Source organism: Symphalangus syndactylus, chromosome 15 (genome assembly GCF_028878055.3).
Source record: "Symphalangus syndactylus isolate Jambi chromosome 15, NHGRI_mSymSyn1-v2.1_pri, whole genome shotgun sequence".
NCBI lineage: Eukaryota > Metazoa > Chordata > Mammalia > Primates > Hylobatidae > Symphalangus > Symphalangus syndactylus.
The window spans coordinates 60,635,226-60,658,956 of NC_072437.2; the positions used below are offsets into that span (position 1 = coordinate 60,635,226).

General features: G+C 40.5%; 1 long non-coding RNA gene across 6 annotated transcripts in view; it reads left to right on the forward strand.

The window, feature by feature from the left end:
* The first annotated feature begins 1,183 nt into the window (after positions 1–1,183).
* Positions 1,184–23,731, forward strand: part of LOC129464224 (uncharacterized) — a 56,230-nt gene continuing 33,682 nt past the window's right edge. For 3 of the 6 annotated variants that reach the window (XR_008651475.2, XR_008651476.2, XR_008651477.2), the window contains exons 1-4: positions 1,184–1,257; positions 2,260–2,526; positions 3,146–3,510; positions 6,046–6,146. This is a non-coding gene — a long non-coding RNA (uncharacterized lncRNA). Of the gene's footprint in view, positions 1,258–2,259; positions 2,527–3,145; positions 3,625–6,035; positions 6,147–23,731 lie in introns of those variants that run through there. The other 3 variants (XR_010115932.1, XR_010115933.1, XR_008651474.2) reach the window with 2 other exon arrangements.

Here is a 23,731-nt window from a genome sequence, read left to right on the forward strand (position 1 = left end):
GACCAGCTGGAGATTATTGCAACAATACTGTTGAGAGACTGCTTTGGCGAAGGAGAGAGGTGGTCCAATCTGGGAGCCATTAAGGAGATCGAATAAGCAGGGCTCAGTGAGTAACAGGACTTGGGGCAAAGGAGTCAGGTTTCCAGGTTTCTGACTTGGGCAGCTGGGTGGATGGTGGTGCTCTTGACTTTAAAAAGAAATAAAGAAAAAATAGGTTTACCACGTGGTATGGTTTGGATATTCATCTCCTCCCAATCTCATGTTGAAATGTCATCCCCACTGTTAGAGATGGGCCTAGTGGGAGGTGTTTGGGTTATGGAAGTGGATCCCTCATGAATGGCTTGATGCCCTCCTCCCAGTAATGAGTGAGCTTTCACTGTTAATTCACATGAGATCTGGTTGTTTAAAGGAGCCTGGCACCTCCCGTTTCCTCTCTTGCTCCCTCTTACCATGTGACACGCTGCTCACCCTTCACTTTCAATCTTGATTGTGAGCTTCCTGAGGCTTCACCAGAAGCTGAGCAGAGGCTAGTACCATGCTTCTTGTACAGCCTACAGAACTGTAAGCCAAATAAACCTCTTCTCTTTATAAATTGCCCAGCCTCAGATATTCCTGTATAGCAATTCAAAGTAGACTAACACAGTGGGATAGATCAGGAGTTTTTGTCCTTGCAGTGCTGTGGGACATCCCAGTAAAGATATATAGTTTATTCAAAAAGATATATAGTTTATTCATATATATAAAGATTATATATTGAGATATATAGATATAAAAGATTAAAGATATATATTAAAGATTATATACGTTATTAGTTATCAACAGTTTATTCAAAAAAGAGGTCACCATGATTTATAATTTTTATATGTTGGGTTTTGAGGTGGTTAGTAAAAAACATTGCTTTTCCCCAATCAGATGAGGCATGGGCATAAACAGAAGTAAAATATTACCGTTGACGATTGAGACATAGCATGTTTGGGAGACACAGGTTGCCAATGTTTCATTCCCGATTTAGAGAGATGGCCCAGTGATCCCTGCCACCTGGTATTCATGTCCTTGTGTAGCCCTGTTCCATGCTATATATGGATGACTCATAGGACTAATAGGATACTGTGAAAATGACAAATATGACTTCTGAGGCTAGGTCACAAAAGACATTATGACTTGTCCTGCTCTCTCATGGATCTCTCTCTCTCTGGGGGAAGCCAGCTGCCAGGTCATGAGGTTACCCAAGCAGCCCTGTGGAAGCACTCTCTCATGGTGAGGAACTGAGGCCTCCTGCCAACAGCCACGTGACTGAGCCACCATGAAAGCAGATCATTCAGCCCTCAAGCCCCCAGATGACTGAAGCCCCAACCCCCCTGACTATACCCACATGAGAAAGCCTGAGCAGAACCACCCCTCTAAACTGCTTCTAAATTCTCAACCCACAAAAACTGTGAGATAGTAAAGGTTTGTGGTTTTAAGCCACTAAGTTTTGGGGGCAATTTGTTACACAGCAACAGATAAGTAATACAGAAACTCACCTGCCAGGTCACAGCACATATAATGGAGAGCTGTAGGCCTCCCCACTGTGCCCCCCTCCCCATAAAACTTGAGGCAGTTGTTCTCAGACTCCCACAGGCAACAGAATCATCTGCCAGGCTTATTAAAATACAGATTACTGGGACCGACCCAAGAGTTTCTGATTCGATAGATCTGAGGTAAAATCAGAAAATGTGGAATTCTGGAGTGAGTTCCAGGGGTTTGGGGGCTGATGAAATGATGTGACCATGAGAGGGCAGTAACACACAGCAAGCTTTATTTGGGTGACACTGAGAAGTCTGCTCCTGGGGGAAGTTTCTCAGAGCATGAGACCATTCTGAAGAGAAAGAGGACAAGGGAACTCCCGAGAGACAGGGAATCAGAGGGGAGAACTACAATTACTATGTGGTACCCTCAGCAGCCCAGCAGAGTCTCTGGGTCAATGAGCTCCCAAGGGTAGCAGAGCTAGGAGTCTTGGTATAGATGCAGGATTTCTCCTATCAATGGCTAGCAGATGTCAGGTGCAGTTTCACAGGGTAGGCAAAACAAAAAGTCTCTAAATGGCTAAGAGGCTACTTATCTGGGCTATGTTTAAAACAACTGGGTGTGTAAACATTGAGTTTGGCACTGCTGGGCTTTTGAGCTCACTGCTCCCAGCCTCCTGTGAGGGAGTAAATAATAGGCCCAACATACAGAGGCCATCTTTAGCATTTACGTAACAAATTCTCACGTCTGCAGTTGCTGGTACTGTTGGCCCAAGAACACATTTTGAGAAGACTGGCCTAGAAGAACCAACAACGTGGGCTTCTTATGGGCAGATGGCACTGGAGAAGAGGGTGAGACTCAGTGTCTTCTCCCAAATTTTCATATCAAATAAAACCTCTTTCCCCAGAGAGAAGTAACAAGAGAGGCAGAAGGAAATGATTCTAACAGAAGTTCTAACCACATGGAAGGAAGCATTAGCAGTGAGGAATAACTGTTCTCTCCCTAAACATACCACCCAAGGTAATGATTCTACACCCTAAGAAAATGTATTTTTTCACAGGGGAATTTTTTTTCATTGTTTAGAAGAAGGAACCCCAATGAGGACCGTCTGGTTTTCTATAAACAGAAACCAGTTTCATTATTCTGACAAACAACAGTACTTTGCCTGTGGGTGGTAAAAGTTGTTTATATATCCTTAATTAAGTCATCTCTGACTAAAAATGATTATCTCACAAGTGTTCTCAACAGACTTTCTTTAAAGAATTCCAAGAAATACATCTATTTTTAGTGTTATAAAAGGTATGTAAATTGAGATCTAATACTGAAGCTGTTTCCTTTAATTCAATTTTGAATTGCTTTTATTTCTCCTTTATAACACTCATGTTCCCATAATTATCCATTCCTTCAATCATTTATTTATTTAGTCTTAATGAGTATGTTCTGTGCATTAAGAAGAGCCCTAGGTGCTTTGAGATGATAGAAGTTAAAGCCAGAGCTAATACTAAAAAACAAAAACAAAACAATTTTTTTTTTAAATTGTGAGAACTTACATAAAGAAAATTTGGTTAGTGGGAGCTTTTGATATACTCTATTGATTTTAGCTATTTTATTTTCCTTTCCCTCTCCATTCACATTTAAGGGAATACTAAATTAGCATGAAGAGCATACGCCTGTGATCTCAGCTATTCGGGATGCAGAGGCAGGAGGATCACATGAGCTCAGAAGCTCAAGCCCAGCCTGGGCAACATAGAAAGACATAGACTAAAAAAGGAAAAAAAAGGAAGAAAAAAAAAAAGAAGGAAAAAAATTAGCATGAAGAATTCAAGGGAGACAAGACAACAGAGCCACCTTCCTAGCCAAGAAAAACCCCAGCTTGCAGTTTACTGAATAGAAGTGTGCCACTTGACAGAGTAGTTTTAATGACACTGAACCTTTTGTGAGTTTTGCACTTCTCTTGGCTGAAGTCTTCAAACTGGCTCAAAGAAGCTCCAGTCTCTTCATTCTGTAAGTGTTGATACCATTTGCATAACTACCTGTCATTATCCCCTACCAGATGCCTCCTTTCCAACCTTGAACATTTCTTCTTGATTCATTATAATTAAAGAGCTAATGTAGCCATTCAAGTTCACATTGTCAATGACCATATAATCATCTTCCCTAGTGGCCAGAATTCCTTTCTTTTTATGAGGTTACTATTAAATTCCCTCCAGCCATAAGGTCAAAAGAATCTGGAACAGTTAGCCTTCCCAGTGACTAATTTCACACCTGTGACTCTGACGCATATAAAATAAGACCTCTTAAATGGAAGGTGTCAATTTAAGAAATAGCATACATTTGACTACACCTGAAGTCAATTAGACATAAAAATTAAAGACGGTGGATTCTTTTCCTGTTACTGGAAGTGGTGCTTGACATTCTACTTATCAATGTAAGTCATCTGTGTCCCTTAGAAATGTTAAGGTAATTTGTAAGTTGGAAAAGAATTAAAATGGCCCAAAGCCTCCAGGAGATTAAGATAACGTGTTCATGTCTGTTCTGTGTAAAAACTTGTCTATCACTTTATTTTTTTCCCTTCTCAAGATTTAAGTTTTTCTAAAATAGATTTTATTTTTCTGCTATTGAGACTTCTAATATTTTGTTAATAATTACATGTATTATTTTGTTAATAATCACTATGCACAACCAAATACCATGAGCAGATTTAGCCTCTTGACTTCCAAGATGTAACTCTGACCAGTGGAGGCTGCCTTTTATTTCTGTCATCTTGAAATGCACTGTGGACCTTCCCCTTCACCTACAGCTTTTAGTGATTCTCAATTTCACAAGTCACACACAGCCACCCCTAACTCCTTACGCCTTTATCCTCCTTTCTCCTCTAAGAGTTGTTTTGAGCTGGGCGCAGTGGCTCATGCCTGTAATCCCAGCACTTTGGGAGGCCAAGGTGGGTGGATCACGAGGTTAGGAGTTCGAGACCAGACTGAACAACATGGTGAAACCCCATCTCTACTAAAAATACAAAAATTAGCCGGGTGGTGGCGGTCACCTGTAATCCCAGCTACTCAGGAGGCTGAGCCAGGAGAATCGCTTGAACCTGGGAGGCAGAGGTTGCAGTGAGCAGAGATCGTGCCACTGCACTCCAGCCTGGGTGACAGAGCAAGACTCCATGTCAAAAACAAAAAAAAACAAAAAAAAAAAAACCAATGTTACTCATCTGAAATAATTTTCAACAAGTCCTACTTGGGCACATGCGTTTTGTCTTCCCCTGGGATTTTCCTGGCATTGAGCCTCTCAAAGACCCAAAAACACTGAATACTAATAATGGAAAAGGAACATATATTTGATGAAATGTGTAGATTACAATAAACTGGAATAATGTACAAAGACCTCAGAATGACAGAAGATAAATTCTAAATGGCAGGCATATTAATTCAAATAATAAAATAACACCCAAATTACAAGCATATTAATTAACATATATTAGGGAATAACCACACACTGGAAAAGAGAAAATAGAATGAGAACTGCACAAATTAGATAAAATTTTAAAATATGAAAGGGTAACCATCAGGCTACTTTTAAATTCCAGACACCCAGAAAGAAGTTTTGAAAGGGCTCCATGATCCAAACAAAATACATTGTTAGGGTCTTGGGTAGAAAGAGGTGCTCCTGAATGGGAATCTGGATAGAATTTACACCTAGGTGAGGTTTAAAAAAAAATTAAAATGCTAATTGATTTGTATGCAAACAAGGGAGAGGACCAGAGAGTTTTTTAGGGGTTCTGGGGAAAGCCAAAACTCCCTATGCGAACTGTTAGCCCAACACAGAAGAAACTGTACAAACCTGTGAACCACAACATGAGCAAGAGAAAGCATTAGGAAAATATGAAGAAATTAGAGACGACTATTTATGTTCTTGACAGCATTCGTATTAAGCCAGAAAGCTTGACTTTGAATAAAACACTGAAAAAGACTCAGATATCAGAAAGACAAAGAGAGACACAGAAAGAAACATTTACTGATTGACTTAAGGGTTCAACAACAGCAGAAGAGATGGTTACCATCTTCCTTTTGCTCCCTTCCTCCTTTCTCTCATACCTGTTTGAGAAGGACCCTACCCTTCTTACATAACATGGGTTGGGGCCATGTAAAAAGACAAAAAGGCGGGCTAGCACCACTCAGCCTGTTGTGGGTGAAAGACCACGAGCTTTGGGTTAGCCCAAAGCAGAAGCACAGCTCTTCTCTTACTAGGTATGTGATCTAAGGCACATCACTCAACTGCTCATACAAGATTAGGATATGGTTTATCTCTATATAGGTGATTCATTAAAGTTCTGTAATTATTACACATTAGAATAAGAAGGAATGAAACTCCTGTTCGTTATGTTTGGGTTGTTATATTTTGGACTGTTACAGTAAATTAGAGAGTATTTTGGAGTGGTTAACATAACCTGGTCATAAGAATATTTTAATTCTTAGATGTGTCCCATAAGATAGAGTAATTGAAGCAATAACAAAGTCTTTGTCTCTGAGTGTGTCTTAGGAGAGACTGATGAGAGAGCAAAACCATTGGTCAGAAGTGATACCCTGCTCTGATGGACAGAAGCTGAGCTGAAGATACATGATGTGTAGACCTGGCCTCAGGTAGGAGTACATGCTAAGAGGGTGCTTTGAGTTCCAACCTAATCTCTAGGACTTCCCCTTGGCCAGAACAAGCTGTTGAAAATGGGGAGTTCAAGGTGGTCAATTAGCTGACATGGTGGGGAGCCACATCCATCCTGGGAAAAGACACAAACTGACAATTTCTTGCCTTGGATCGCAGGTAGAAAAGGCAGGTGGGATTGGTGAAAAGGAAGAAGCCAGGAGTGGGAGAGCCATGCCACTTTTTTATTTGCTTCTTTTTCCCATTCAAATCCTAACCAGGATCAACCCTGCTTAGCTTCTGAGATCAGACAAGATCAGACACATTCCAGGATGGTATGGTTACAGACTTGTACTTTTTTTCTTTCTCAGTAAGTGCGCCGTTCTCAGAGTGCCCAAATCTATCAAAACATATGGATGAGAATTTATAATAGGCTGCTTTAACTCTTTGCTCCTCCTCCTGATGTTGGTGCTTCAGCTCTTTCTTTGAAAGATAATCATAGCCATCAAGCACATTCTGTAAAGAGAGAGCAGTGTGGGAAGCTAGAATGAGCAATAGTTGTTGGGATGCAGAGCTCTCTCATCATAGAGAAGTGCTGGAGTTAGCCAATAATCCAGGGTTGACCAGCTGTCCAGATTGGATGTCACATTAGGCAATGGCCAGCTTGGTCTTCAGCATCCCTATGCCAATCTCTTTAGTTATAAACAGCACTTACCCATTTAGTTTGTAGCTCAGGTAAGTCTTAATTCTATGGGGTTTCACATGATCCCTGTCCTCTGATAGCCAGCGTGACTAACTTCCCATTTGCCCAAGACTTTCCTACTTCTAGCACTGGGTCCTGAGAAACCTCTCAGTCTCAGGCAAACTGGGATCGTTGTTCATACTCTACAACACAGTGTATTCAAGGACCTCTCCTTAGACAGAATCCTGATGACATGGGATCCCTGGGACCTCACATGTTGAGACCTGAGAGCACATTTCACCCCCTCGGCCACTGATCAGTCACCATTCACATCCTTGCCTCTTTGTTAAGGCAGCAAAGCCTGGAATGCAAGAAGCCTCATAAGAGGTTTGCTAAGCTGGTGAGGACATGCTGTTTCTCCTCCTGGGATCTGGTTTTGAATAGGATTACAGAACAAAATGAGAAGATGGGGAAATAATTTGTCTAGATACAGTTAATTAGACAGCCATACCAATTTAATTTTGCAATGAAACAGATATCTTCTGCAACTGAAAGACAAGTGGTGAGGCAAAGCATCTGTTTAACAGTAAACAGAGCTGTAAGTCTGCCTTTGGAGTCTAAGACAAAAAGCAGCCACCCAGTCAGAGTGTAATTCATTAAACTGGTCAGATTCCATTACTGTGAACTTCCACCAACACAGAAACAAGAAGAATATTAGCTAAGCCTTTTAATCACTTGGGTGTACAGAGATTTTCAACATGAAAGCAGTCGTTGCTATGGGATCCAATTGGTCCCAATTATGCCACACACACAAGTGATGCTAATACATTGTTGATTTGTTTCTGGATGCCAAGACAGTGATGTCATGACTGAAGTTTCTTTACCTGGTTGGCGTATTTGTGTAAGAAATTAAAATGAAATTAGTGGAGAAAATAGGCAAACAACCCATATAAATAAATATTCAAGAATATCAAAAGCTCTGGACTCAAATTTGTGTTACTTGCCTAGAATCATGTTTATCAGAGAGAAGCTTTAGTCAAAACAAGATTAATTTAGACCTGATATCACAAACTAGCAGCTCACAAGACAAAGAAGCCCAGTTGGTGGTTGTTTCATTTTTAATTCAATTAGGGTTAAACATGGCAGATCAAACACATGTTTATCTTCTCTCTCTCCTGAAATGTCACTAAATAGTAAAGTAATAAAACTAGTATGCACTCCCAATGATGAAGAGGGTGGGAAGAGAGGCGGCAGAGTGCAAGAGATGCAAACAAAATTTTAGAAGACAGAGTGAATTAAGAAGTGGTGACCAGCAAAGAAAAAGGTGAAATTTAAATACCTTCAGAAGGCAATAACAACAAGCAGCTGTGTAATCTACCTTCTGGAGCTAAAGTGTTATAACTCAGAAGTAACAGATTTCAGAGTATACTTGCAGTCCAAATACCAGGATGGGTATAAAAGCCTTTTCAAGGGGCAGTTGGACTCTCAAGTCCCTCTTCCCAGTCTGTGTGGTTAGGCAATTCCCCTTATGCTCACCTCCAAGGAGACCCGATGTTTACTCTTGAGGGACTGAACCTGAGCCACTCCAGACCCAGAGACATCTCATACCGTAGAGGACTGAGGCAGGAGGCCTAATTGGAAGTCTACATACAGAACTACTAAGAAGCCCAATGCCCCCTTCTGCTCCCCAGCCCCTAGAGCACCAAAAGCCAGACTCATAAGGCTAGGGTATCTTATGAGAACACAGTTATTGCCCAATAAGCCCACAGCAAACCCACTCTTGCACACAGAGCTTGCAAACAGCCATTTAGCACCTCCCTCTGTGTATTATTAGACAGCCAAGAAGCACCAGGTTATTTGATAAATCCTGCAACATGCAAGAGACCAAAACCCCAAAAAAATGCATATAAAAGACATTTGAAACTCTAAAACACAATTTCAAGGAAAGGAACAGAAGAAAATTTTAAAGAAACAGAAGAGAAATTGCTGTAAAAATAGAAATTCAGAGATCAAAGAAGAGATCAGAAGTTTAAAATGTGAGAAGTTATTTTTAAATCTATAGAAGATACGGAAAATAAAGCCAGGAAATCTCCCAGAAAGCAGAACAAAAACATACAGAGATGTGGAACAGGTGAGAAATAAGAAAATCAGCAACTCAGTCAAGAAGATTCCACATACAACCAATAGACATTCCAGAGAATAAAGTGAAAGAGAGGGAGGGAGGGAGAGAAATTACTCTCAAGGTATATAGCAAATTTTTCTATTCAAGACTCTTTAAATGAAGGCCCCAAATGCCCAACACAACAAATGAAAAAGTTTCAAGTCCCAGACATTTCATCATGAACTTTCAGAACATCCAGAATAAAGAGCCTTTAGAGATGAGAAGCTAAAACTACTTAAAGGATAAGTAATCAGAATCATTTTGGAGTTCTAATGACAATATTGGGTGCTAAAATCCAGGGGAGAAATGCCTTCAAAATTCTGAGTGAAAATTATTTTTCACACTCAAGTTCTTTGCCAAGCAAAACTATTAAATACGTGTGAAAGCAGGAATTTTCAAACGTGCAAAGACAAAAATTTTACCTTCCACACACTATTCAGAAGCTAGTGGCAGCTGTACCGCTGCACAGCAAATGGGGAGACCTGACATAGAAGGAAATGGCACACAAGTCAGAGAGGCTTAACCTAGGATGATCCCAGGGGCAACTCTGGGAGGACGCATTACAACGAACTTGTTGAAAATGATCCGTGTTAGGGAGGAGGATTCAGGAGTGGGAGGGAATGGTTAAGACGTTTCTCCATTTGATTATAAATTTTCTGTACTCTCATTTTTAGCCAGTATGTGTTACTTTGATTTTAAAAATATCATTTTTAAAATGTTTAATTGACTGCAATATCTGAAAATTAGGAGATTTTACACAAATTCCACATATATGGTTTGTATTAGTCTAGGTGGGCTATTTTGAGGCACAAATGACCAAAAAAACTCTCAACTTTTTTTTTAAATGTATTTCTTATGCTATTTGTCCATCGTCTGCTGAAAAGGCCTCTGCTTATTATCAAGTCACTAAAGAAAACTATCAGAGGTTCTCTCCTAAAATCTGTTCCCATGATTTGAAAGGAAGGAAAGGAGAGCATAGAGCGCCACGCTCTGCTTCTTAAAGCTTCTGTATGGAGCTGGGCGCCATGGCTCACGCCTGTAATTGCAGCACTTTGGGAGACCTGAGGTGGGCAGATCATCTGAGGTCAGGAATTTGAGACAAGCCTGGCTAACATGGTGAAACCCCATCTCTACTAAAAATACAAAAATTAGCCAAGCATGGTGACAGGTGCCTGTAATCCCAGCTACTTGGGAGGCTGAGGCAGTAGAATTGCTCGAACCCGAGAGACGGAGGTTGCAGTGAGACGAAATCACGCCACTGCACTCCAGCCTGGGCAACAGAACCAGATTCTGAGTTCATCAGAGTAGGATTATGTAATGCATTTACAGAAGGGGGCATCCACTGGGCCCATATTATATTTAGCAGAAGTCTTCAAGAGATAAGTAGCAATTAGACCATTAAATACATATGCATACTTCAATTTGCTAAAATCTTCACCCTAACATCTCCCTAACACAAGACCAAATGTTAGTTGCCATTCATTATGGCACTTGCAATTTTTTGTAGCATAGTATTTTTAATGGTAGCAATAAAAATAACATGAAATATTTCTCTATACACGAAGAAAAAGAAAAATAGAATGAGAAATAAGTGTCTCAAGATAAATGGAATAAATCTTGTATTATAGAAGTCAAGAATATTCCTGTGTATTTAGTCTGCCAACAAAGCATTGGTTTTACCTCATTTGCTTTATTTTGCTTTTGTGATTTGAATTGTGTTCCCCCAAAAGATGCGGAGTCCTTATCCCCAGTAATTCAATAAGTGATCTTATTTGGAAATAGTGTTCTTTTAAATGTAATTAGTTAAGATGAGATTGTACTGGAGTAGGGTGGATCTTTAATAGAGAAAATGCCATGGAGGCCGTAGAGGCAGAGATTGGATTTTTGCCACTTCCAGCCAATGTATGCCTGGGGCTGTGAGAAGCTGAAAGTTTTCTCCCTTACAGGCTTCAGAGAAAGCATGTTCTTGCCAACAACTTGATTTCAGACTTCCAGCTTCCAGATCTGTGAGGGAATACATTTCTGTTGTGTAAAGCCACTCAGATTGTTGTGCTTTGTTACAGCATCTTACTGATACGCTTCCTAATCTCTATAGAATCAAAGCCTCTTACTCCTAACATGGAGCATTTCTGAACAGAGCTGGGTGAGAAAACTACAAAACTCCTTACTCCCAGCACTTTGGGAGCCCAAGGTGGGCGGATCACCTGAGATCAGGAGTTTGAGACTAGCCTGGCCAACATGGTGAAACCCCGTTTCTACTAAAAATACAAAAATTAGTAGGGCATGTGGCAGGTGCCTGTAATCCCAGCTACTCAGGAGACTGAGGCAGGAGAATCACTAGAACTGAGGAGACGGAGGTTGCAGTGAGCAGAAATCACGCCATTGCACTCCAGCCTGGGCAACTGAGCAAGACTCCATCTCAAAAAAAAAAAAAACCTCTTTACTCAAGTTCTACATTTGTCTCTTTGAGTGAAGACTTTCTTCATTATATTACATATTTAATGGTGATATAGCAGACCGCAAAAATCATTCTGATCCTGATGTCAATTGGCAAGTCATGAACAATTCATTACCAGTTAGCTCAGGAGGGCATAAGACTGCAGTCATTCTAGGTCACTAAATGCTACACAAACCACACTCCCATTAGGGAACTGGATTCTCCAAAGAGGGGCACATGAACACCACATTTCACAAAGACAAAGCAACCTCAGAGTTGAGTTCTGAGCAGCCAGGAGGGAGCAGATTCCAGGTAAGCCGGCTAGGGTTAAAATCCAAACAAAAGGGCATGAACAAAAAGATCATTCCAGAAAGCATGGATGGGAGTGTGGTCTCAGTCTCAGAATGAAGAAGTAAATCCACATAAGGAACACAGTGGATGATGACAATTTATTCCAGGAGAGAGATCTGCTGCCCTCTGCAGGGATAGACCTGCTAGGTCTCGGCTGAGAGTAATGGGCTTGACCACCCCCAGGAATTGTTTGGGGAGCCCTAGATGGCGTATCCACAGGTGGTCTTTTGGCACCTGCTGCCTCCCCTCGATGCTGCCTCTGAGAAAGATCACAGCAGAGTGATATGAGCAGATCTGAGTCAAGTACCTAAACCATGGAGATGCTGTATTGTCAAGAGGAAGAAATAGCATATTTTGTCCGTAAATGCCATGTGGTTCAGGAAGATGATGTTTAAATGCCTGTTGATAGTCCAGCCTGGCTTTTTATCTTCAATTTAGGGCTTAATGCCTTTTCATTTGTGTCATGTCAAAACTGTCCTCATCACATTGTTTGTGATGCTTTCTCTATTTTTCACAGATCACATACTTTTTCATTAGGATATTACAACTTGCATCTTTATTTTCCATCATGTTCAATCAGTTATAAGCCTCTGAAATCATTTCTTTCTCCTAGATATACAAAGGCACATCAAGATAAAAGGGCTAATTGTGACTTTCATCTTGTGCTTCTTCCCTGTTCTTTTTAGTAAAACGGCCAAAGAACATCATTTGCTGGTCATATATATAATAAGCACTAATTTTCATGCTTAATTGTTATTGATCTAAATAGCAAACCATAGGAGAATCATTAAAAAAACTATACACTTGCCACATGATGGAAGATTGGGAATAAGCATGATGCTCAAAAATAATTTTTCATATCCTGGCGAAAGACAATATAAGTAACCAGTATACAAAATGCAGATATAGTATTGTAATAATACAAATATATGTTAAAATCTGATGTTTCTTTTCCTTGTTCATCCTTTCTGTGCCTTTCAAAGTTCCAATTATTAGCACATGTATAAAATTTTTAAATATTTTTACAGTAAAAAATAATTATCAGAAAAAGATAAACTTATTTTTAAAATTTTGGAAGATGATGTTCACATTACTCATTTTTGCAATACTACTTTGGAAGACTTTATACATTCTAAATCATTGAATAAAATTTCACATTTAAAAAGAATAAAATTTAGACCGGGTGTGGTGGCTCATGCCTGGAATGCCAGCACTTTGGGAGGTTGAGGTGGGCGGATCACTTGAGGTCAGGAGTTTGAGATCAGCCTGGCCAACTTGATGAAACCCCATCTCTACTAAAAACACAAAAATTAGCCGGGCGTGGTGGTGGGTTCCTGTAGTCCCAGATACTCAGGAGGCTGAGGCTGAAGAATCACATGAACTGGGGAGGCAGATGTTGCAGTGAGCCAAGATCATGCCATTGTACTCCAGCCTGGGCAACAGAGTGAGACTCTGTCTCAAAAAATAATAATTAAAAATAAATGTTTACATTTATACATAGGCCAAAGTGTTCACACCTGTTATGTGGCCCTCAAGAAAGTATACCAATAATAACACTGGAACTTGACAGCTGAGTCTGCAAACTGTTTCTTAAAGGACCAGAGAGTAAACAGTTAAGGTTCTGAAGGCCACACATTCTCTGTCAAAAGTCTTCAACCCTGCCACTGTAGCACCAAAACAGCCATGAACAATATGTAAACACATGGACACGGCTGTGTTCCAGTAAAACTTTATTTACAAAAACATGTGGTAGTTTGCCACTCTGCTTTAGAGCAGTGCTCATATTTTAATGTGCGTATGAATCACAGAGATTTTGCTAGAAAGCAGACTCTGATTCGATAAATGTGCACTGTAGCCTGAGATTCTGCATTTCTAGCAAGCTCGCAGGTGATGCTATTGCTACTGGTCTGAGGACAACACTTTGAGTAGCAAGGTAGAGCATTGATTTTATTAGCCACATAATATTTAGATTAGAGACTCATAGAATAGACCTTACCAGGAGATAAAAATGTATTATGTTCATCTACAACACATATGCATTATGATAATATGACTTTTGCTTAACGGTTTTTTACTTTATTCCTTTTTTATTGGAAAAAATTAAGGCTATTAAGTGGGAGATAGATGGCTTTAAATATTTAAAAATAGTTTACTCAAGGAAAATAATTAGGCTGACTTATGTAGAAAAAAGTTATTTGCTTATTCATTATAAAAGCATTTATTTGTTGTCTCTAGACGCTAGGTTGCCTATTGCTTGGAATACAGGGATAAAGAGCACAGTATCTGACTTCAAGAAGCACAAAAATCAGGCAGTAGAGACAACCACACAAATAGATCATTACTTTTATTAAAAGAAATTGATGGGCCCCAAATTAGTTTTGTCTGGAAGCATTCAAATCTTTTCACAAAGATTTTAGATTGTAGACAGAGATGGTATTCCCCTGTGCTAAAAATCCAGCCACTTACCAAACTGTCTCACGGACACATCCAACTTCTAACAAGTCATAACGGCTACTTTTGCAAATACCTCCTTCAAAACTTTCTACCTCAAGGGCATGTGTTGATTGTAACCCAGATTTCCCCAGGATTCATCACTTGCAGTAATCATGAGGTCACATTACTGGAAATGATTAAAGTTTTGACATCTCCACCTGGATGACCAATAGACATCCCAAAGTCAATATGGCCAAACCCAACTCCTGAGCCGCACAAATCTGCACCACTTCCACTTTCCTTTTTTTTGTTTTTTTGAGACGGAGTCTCACTCTGTTGCCCAGGCTGGAGTGCAGTGGCGCAATCTTGCCTCACTGCAACCTCTGCCTCCCAGGTTCAAACAATTCTTGTGCCTCAGCCTCCCCAGTAGTTGGGATTACAGGCGCCTGCCACCACGCCTGGCTAATTTTGTGTGAGACACCATGTCAGGCCCACTTTCCTATTTCTTTGATGGCAACTCCATCTTTCCTGTTGCTCAAGTCAGTTATCCCTAATGCCACCTTCTCTCTAACACAACAAATGCTGTTAGCTTTACTTGCAGAATATATGCAGACTCTCACCACATCTTAACATTACTACCATCTGGCCCAAGCTTTCACCTACATTACTGCAATATTTCTTTATAGACTTCTCAGATTCTACACTATCCTCAGCAGCCACCCAAGAGATCCTTTTAAAGTTAAATGTGATCATGTCATTTCCTACTCAAAACCCCAGAATCTTTCTCCATTTGACTCAGTACAAGGCCCTTTGTGATCTGGCCTCAGATCATTTTTCTAAATTCATGTCCTACTACTTGCCCCCCCGCTTAGTCCCTGCCAGCCACACTGGCCTCCTTCGGGTTACTAGAACATGCCAACCACATTCCCACTTTAGGACCATTGCCGTAGCTATACCTTCTGCCTGGGGCACACTTTCTTTAGCCACCTGCTTAGCTAATTCCCTTACCTACTTCAATTCTTCATTCAGACAGCATCATATGTATATATGTAGCATACATCACTCCTAGCATGCTAGAAAACATTTTATCTATATATACACACATATATATGTACATATAGAATTTCAACTTTCATTTATTTATTTTTTGAGATGGAGTTTTGCTCTTGTTGCCCAGGCTGGAGTGCAATGGTGCTATCTCGACTCACTGCAACCTCTGCCTCCCAGGTTCAAGCGATTCTCTTGCCTCAGCCTCCCGAGTAGCTGGGATTACAGGCACCCACCTCCATGCTCAGCTAATTTTTGTATTTTTAATAGCCAGGCTGGTCTCAAACTCCTGACCTCAGGTGATTCACCTGCCTCAGCCTCCCAAAGTGCTGGTATTACAGGCGTGAGCCACTGCACCCAGCCTAAGCCACTGTGCCCTGCCTCAACAATTATTTTAGATTCAGGGGGTATATACACAGGTTTGTTACCTGGGTACATTGCATGATGCTGAGGTTTAGGGTATGATTGATTCCTGTCACACAGGTAGTGAGTATATTACCCAATAGTTTTTCAACCCTTGCCCCCTCCCTCCTTCCCCGTCTAGTAGTCCACAGTGTCTATTGTTGTCATGTTAATGTCCATGAGTACCCAATGTTTAACATGTGAGAAAATACAGTATTTGCTTTTGTTTCAGCGTTAATTCACTTAGGATAATGGTCTCCAGCTACACCCATGTTGCTGTAAAGGAAATGATTTTGTTCTTTTTATGACTGCATAGTATCCCATGGTGTATATTGTGCCACATTTTCTTTATCCAATCCACCATTGATGGGCATCTATGTTGATTCCACATCTTTGCTATTGTGAATAGTGCTGCAATGAACATACATGTGCATGTGTGTTTTTGGTAGAACAAGGTATCACCTTTTTAATAAGTCCTAGTCAGACTACCTTCTTTCACCCTACACTCCTAATCCATTTATTCAGCTCCTCTTTTTAAAATTGTATAGCATACGTGCTATAAACATGCTAGGAAACTTCTACAACATATTATTTATCATCCTGCCCACACAGGCACTTTTTGTAAGCTCTACAAGGTCAGGAAGCTTTGTTTCATTTGCTGCCGTTTCTCCATCTCCAAGAAGAGTGCTTGGTGCAAGTTTGTTAATGATTGAATCAATTCTACTGCCCAATATGGGACCTTCCACACCCCCCTCAAAGTCTTGCCCAGGAGTTTGGGAGAGTCTCCAGGAGTGTCTCCCATGAGTTCATGAATAGTCCTTCAGATCTTTGCCTTGCTGTTCATGATGATTCTTGAGGAAACCTCCCACCCACCTCTGCTGCCAGACCCACGATCACTGTAACTACTCCCTGCCTGTCCCAAGGAGGAAGGCTCCTGAAGCCCCAAAGCTTGCCATGCTTCCTGTAACCCTCACTGAGCTGTACACTGTGTTCTGGAAGCAGCAGAGAAAGTGCTTATCTTTCCAGTTTGTGACCCTGCTTTGTTACTAGGACACCACCACAATAGGCCTGCATACTGAAGCCTCTGAACTACTGGCCCTACAGACTCCTCTGAAAGCCCAGCAATGTCTGAATTCTACCAATAGATGCTACTTAGGGCCAAACAAGTATCCCTCCACCACAAGTTCACATTCTTCACCTCCAAGATGGTGCTTTCAAGTTATGCTGATGAATGGAGTGGACCATGCAAATTTGTCGCTTTGTCAAGGTGTCTCTCTGGTTATTAAGGGCTACTCTTATAGGCTCAAATTGGTACTGCTGTATCCAAAATGTTAAGGTTAGGTGAAAAAGCATGTATGCAATACACCACGCCTAACCTAAAGTGCACAAGGAACTTGTAGTTCCTTGAAAGACACTAAATGAATACAGAAAACCTTTCTTGTTATATATTATTCAAAGGCAATTTGAATATACATCTTGTTATACATTATTCAGATGCAATTTTTCACACAATAACAAATCAATTATCTAGAATGGCCAGAGCCAAAGGATATATCAATATTGGATGAAGTTCATTCACAATATTTTATTTAGAAACAATTTAAGAGTCAATTATTTTTATAAATGTAAATTTGGTAGCTTTTTTGTTGAATTACATTTAAATTCTCTTTTCTTCAAACTATTCTAACTTCAATATTTCTGTTTTCATCAAAGGCAGTTTAAGTGTCTCTGACTGGCTCTGGTAACAGTGGGGTGTGATGGTAATGCTTTTACTCAATTTCCCTGTCCAAAAAATAAAGTGGTTGAATCACATCATCTCCAATACCTTTTCCAGCAATACATTTTCATGATCCCATGATTTAAGAAGAAACAACCCAATCTTAAGGATTGGAAATGAGTATTAGTGCACATTCAAACTCAAGATCAAGTACTAAATTGCAATTTCAATTCATCTTTAAGAGCTCAAAATAATTACATATGTATATGTTTAAAATTACCACATATATTACCTGACAATAGTCTTTTGAGGTATGCTAAACTAACATAATGTTTCCAAATTCATAGATTAATTCATTTGATCGGTCAGTGTCATCCTTTTTTGAACACCTACTAGGTGCTGGGTATTATGTTAGGCTCCGAGCATGCAAAGTTACAATGTAGTCTCTACCTTTAAGCATTAGATTAATATGATATAAAATAATGGCAATAAAAATGCAGCAAATATAGAGCAGAATTCCATATACGGTACAAAATAGATTCAAAGGGAAAAAGTCAATTCTGTCCAGAGGGAGGGGCTAAGAAATTTTTCCCAAAGGAAATGGAGCTTGACCTGACACTGGAAAAAGGAGATGTTCCACAGGTGGATGGCATAATAGGAAAAATGAAGGTATTCTAGGCAAGGGATACGTGGCCAGAGATAGAAAGCATGAGCAAGGGTGGCACCTTTGGGGTATGCAACTACAGCCGACCCTTAAACAACGTGGGGGTTAGGGGCACTAATCCCCAGCATAGTCAAAAATCTGCCTATGTGTTTTGACGCGTCAAGAACATAATTACTGGCCAGGTGCAGTGGCTCACGCCTGTAATCCTAGCACTTTGGGAGGCCGAGGCAGGCGGATCACTTGAGGTCAGGTTTAAGACCAGCCTGGCCAACATGGTGAAACCCCATCTCGACTAAAAACACAAAAATTAGCCAGGCGTGGTGGTGCATTCCTGCAATCCCAGCTACTAGGGAGGCTGAGGCAGGAGAATCGCTTGGAACCTGGGAAGTGGAGGTTGCAGTGAGCCGAGATCACAGCATTGCACTCCAGCCTGGGCGAGAGTGAGACTCCATGTAAAAAAAAAAAAAAAAAAAAAAAAAAGCTACTAATAGCCTACTGTTGACAGGAAGCCTCACTGATAACATAAACAGTTAACTCATACATTTGGTATATGTATAACATACTGTATTCTTACAAAAATAGAAAATAAAATGTTATTTTAAAAATCATAAGAGAAAATATATTTACTATTCGTTGCATTAAAGTGGATCTTAAACGTCTTCATCCTCATCGTCTTCGTGTTGAGTAGGCTGAGGAGGAGGACGAGGAGGGGTGAGTCTTGCTGTCTCAGGGCAACAGTAGCAGGAGAGGCAAGGGAGGCAGGCGCACTAGGTGTAACTTTTATTGAAAAATTTTCACGTACAAGTGGACCCACCCAGGTCAAGCCCGTGTCGTTCAAGGGTCTGCTGTAATTCACTACAGCTGGGGCTTAGGTATAAGGAGAGTCAGGTGAGAGAAAGTAGGAGCGGACTTTGTATCTCGTGCTAAGGAGTTTTATCCAGCAGCAATGAGGGATCCTGTAAGGATTTTAAGCAGGAGAGTAGCTTCATCAGGCACACATTTCTGAAAGCTTCTTCTAACAGTGTTTTGCAAGGTGGATCAGATCCTGGCAAGGAAGGCGGGGAGACGGTGTATTAGTTTTTTATGGCTATTATAACAAAGTACCCCAGCCTGGGGGGCTTAAACTGCAGAAATGTGTTTTTGCACAGATGTGGCGGCTGGAATCTGAGACTGAGTTGGAAGCAGTTTCTTCTGAGGCCTCTCACCTGGGCTTGCAGGTGGCCATCCTCTCCTCTGTCTTCACATCGTCTTCCCTCTTTATGTAGGTCTGTGTCTTAAATTCCTCTTCTTAGAAGGACACCAGTCACATTGGACGAGGGCCCACCCACATGATTTCATTTTACCCTAATTACCTTATTAAATGCCCTATCTCTAAATGCAGTCAGATTCTGAAGTACTGGGGGTTAGGGCTTCAACCTATGAACTGGGGGGACACAATTCAGCCCGCAACATGTAGGGTAGGTAGTGGCTGCTGCAGTGGGCCAGGTGAGAGATGAGGAAGGATAGGAAGCACTGCAGGAGCAGTGAGGATGCGGGGTGCTGAGGAGCATAGCACACATTTAGGAGGCAGGAAGAGGGATAAGGACTCCCAGGTGTCTGGGAGTCTGAGAGGGTGTGGTGCACGTGTGAGGAGGTGATATATTTTGATATGATAGGTTTTCATTGTTTTTAAGATGTTTATCCACATTTTATATGTATACATCTTAAAGGGTTATTTATTAAGAGGCTTAAAAGGAAACCATTGCTTCCCCCACCCACCCTCTGTGCTTTTTCTTTTCCCCAGAAGCATCCACTTTTAACTTTTAGCTCATTGATCTGACATTTACCTCCCTCCTTCTCAACAATATTCATACTCTGCTGATGGAGCTTAACAGCACTCTTCCCAAGTTCAGAACACATTGGGAGGCAGGCTTGGGAGGTTAGATGGTTGAAGATCAAAGCATCAGCTTGAGTTTTGGCCAAAGCAGATGGGTTTCCTAAGGGCTCACGTTGAATTTAACTGACCTGCCCAGGTACAACAGAAATTGAAAAACTACAGGTAGAGCAGGACCCTGAGAGCTTCCCTGTAGCAAGAGCAGAGGTACGGGACTCCTGCAGCCTGCTTGCCCTGAAAAGAGTTCAGAAGAGGCTGACCAGGCTTAGCTCCTATGTCCCAATTTGCTAATCAGATAAGGTAGAGGAAATAGAGACAGAAAGAGATCCATCCCACCGTCTAAAAAACAAGCAAAAAGATCAAAAACAAAACCAAAAAAAAGGGAAATTGACTATATTAAGAAATTATTTATATGCTAGTTGGCCAAATGTATGTCTTCTTTTGGAAAGTCTGTTCGTGTCCTTTGCCCACTTTTTAATGGGGTTGTTTTTTTCTTGTAATTTTTTCAGGTTCCTTGTAGATGCTGGATATTAGACCTTTGTCAGATGCATAGTTTGCAAATATTTTCTCCCATTCTTTAGGTTGTCTGTTTATTCTGTTGATAGTTTCCTTTACTGGGCAGAAGCTGTTAGGTTTAATTGGATCCTATTTGTCAATTTTTGCCTTTGTTGCAATTGCTTTTGGCATGTTTGTTATAAAATTTTTGCTAGGTCCTACGTTCAGAATAATATTGCCTAGGTTGTCTTCCAGGGATTTTTATAGTTTTGGGTTTTACATTTAAGTCTTTAACCCACCTTAAGTTCATTTTTTTGTATTGTGTAAGGAAGGGGTCCAGTTCCAATCTTCTGCACATGGATAGCCAGTTATCCCAGCACGATTTATTGAATAGGAAGTCCTTTCCCCATTGCTTGTTTTTGTCAGCTTTGTTGTAGATCAGATGGTTGTAGGTGTGTGGCCTTATTTCTGGGCTTTCTGTTCTGTTCCATTGGTCTATGTGTCAGTTTTTGTACTATACCATGCTGTTGGCCCCGCAGTGAAGTTTGAAGTTGGGTAAAGGGACTTTACCCTCTAGCTTTGTTCTTTTTGCTTAGGATTGCCTTAGCTATTCAGTCCCTTTTTTGGTTCCATATGAATTTTAAAATAGTTTTTCCTAGTTCTATGAAGAATGTCATTGGTAGTTTAATAGGAGTAGCATTGAATCTGTAAATTTCTTTGGGCAGTATGGCCATTTTAACAATATTGATTCTTCCTATCCATGAACATGAAATGTTTCTGCATTTGCTTGTGTCATCTCTGATTTCTTTGTGCAGTGTTTTGTAATTCTCATTGTAGAGATCTTTTACCTGCCTGATTAGATGTCTAGATATTTTACTCTTTTTGTGGCAATTGTGAACATTACTGATCATTAAAGAAATGCAAATCAAAATCACAATGAGATACCATCTCACCCCAGAGTGGCTACTATTAAAATGTTAAAAAATAACAGATGCTGTTGAGGTTGCAGAGAAAAGGGAGTCCTCACACACTGTTGGTGGGAATGTAAATTAGTTCCACCATTGTGGAAAGTAGGGTGGTGGTTTCTCAAAGAGCTGAAAACAGAACTACCAGCAATCCCATTACTGGGTATATACACGAAGGAATAAAAATCATTCTACCATAAAGACACATGCACTCATATGTTTATTGAAGCACGATTCACAATAGCAAAGACATGGAATCAACCTAGATGCCCATCAATGACAGATTAGATAAAGAAAATGTGGTACATATATACCATGGAATACTATGAAACCATAAAAAAGAATGAGATCAGCTGGAGGCCATTCCCCTTAGCAAACTAATGCAGGAAGAAAAAAACCAAATACACCATGTTCTCACTTATAAGTGGGGGCTAATGATGAGAACACATGACCACAAGGAGGGGGAACAACAGACACTGGGGCCGACCTGAGGGTGGAGGGTGGGAGGAGGGAGAGAACCAGAAAAAATAACTATTGAGTACACTAGGCTTAGTACCTCAGTGATGAAATAATCTGTACAACAAACCCCTGCAACACTAGTTTACCGATATAACAAACCTGTGCATGTACCCTTGAATCTAAAATAAAAATTTTTTTAAAAAGAAATTATTGCTAATAATTTTGCCAATTACAGTATTAGGGTTATGCTTTTTAAAGAGTTCCTTCTCTTTGTAATACAGACTGAAATATTTGTGAGTGAAATGACATGCTATCTGGAACTGCTTCAAGTTAATACGAGAGGGGAGTCAATGAAGGTTTAGATGAAACACAGTTGGCCAAACGCTGAAGCTGGGTGATGGGTGCCTTAGCCTTTAATGTTTTTTTTTTTCCTGCTATTATGCATGTTTAAAATTTTCCATAATAAAAAGTTAAAAGAGAAGGAAAAACAATGGTTATAAAGACCAAAAGATGAGTGAGTTTCAACAAGGAGATGATGAAAAATGACAAAGCTACTTAGAAGTGAAGTCAGATAGGCAGAGTTCATTTGCTTTGATGATTTAGAAGACAATTATTCATTTCTTGAGCAGGTATTATGTTCTTGGCACTACTCTGGGGACTGGGCACACAACAGTGAGCAAAACGGACAAAATCCCTACCCTCATACAAGCTTCCCTGTAGTGACACAGATACCTTTGTCAAAAAGAGTTTCAGTGCAGTGTGAAGCATAAACTGTCTAACAGCTGTTGGAGACAGAGTTACTGGGGGGTGAGGAAATAAATTCAAAAAGGTAGAGTGAAATTTTCAAGGGGAAGAAAAACCACAGTGCTGTGGCTAAAGGACTTTAAATATATAAATGAGAGAAACTTGAGAATGTAAGCAGGCTGTGGGGTGAAGGCAGGAGAGAGGGAGAAATTGTAAAACAGAATAATCGATAAATTCCTGGAATAGGTGAGAGGGAATTGAATTGCATCTGATCAGAGAGGAGGTGTCTTTCTTGCTATTAAAAAAGAAAAAAACCATCTTCCCCTACACTTAAAGGAAAGGAGGTGAAGGTGGATTCTGTGGAATGGAACTAGGCTCAGAAAAGTTAGCCTGGCCCAAGTCACACGCATCATGCAGAAACTGGACACAGATGTTCTGACTACTAGGCCACCTGGAATGATCCTCCCTCCCTTCAATCCCACCTGCCACTTAGGTAATGCCTGTTTATGTTGCATTCACTTCCTCAAAGGGCATTCCAGAATCCATAGTTTTAAGTAAGATTCATTGTATAACAGTTAGAAATGCATTCAGCTGCAAGCAGCAAAAACCTTCAGTAACAGCAGCTGACAAACAACAAGAATGCCCATAAATAAAGATACTAAGGCTCTAAGCTTGCCCCTTTCTTCTCCTCCACTATTTTTGCTTGATGTTTCATCCTCATGGTCACAATAGGGCTGCTATAGCAACAAGCAGGAAGAAAGGGGAAAAGACAGTGCCAGATGCATCTGTCCTTTTTATCAGAGAAAGCACCATTTTTTTTCCCTGAACTCTCTAGCAGACTTCTGCTTGAACATAGCAGCCAAAAATATGTCACTTGGCCATTCCTTGCCACCAAGGGGCCAGAGAAACTGAGTACTTCGATTGCCAAACAATATAGTAGGTATGGGAGACATCTGAAATGTTGCTGGTCAAGCATCCCTCCTGTTCCCCTTCTTTTGGCATCAGACTCTTGATTTTCCTTCAGGGCATGGCCCCTCCCCCAGCGCATGCAATTCTTGGTAGGACCATCAGTCAAGATGTCCTACCCAGATGTGGGAAGGGACTCAATTTAATCCATTCTCTTGTCTCCTGAAAAATTGAATCTTAAGAAGCAGATA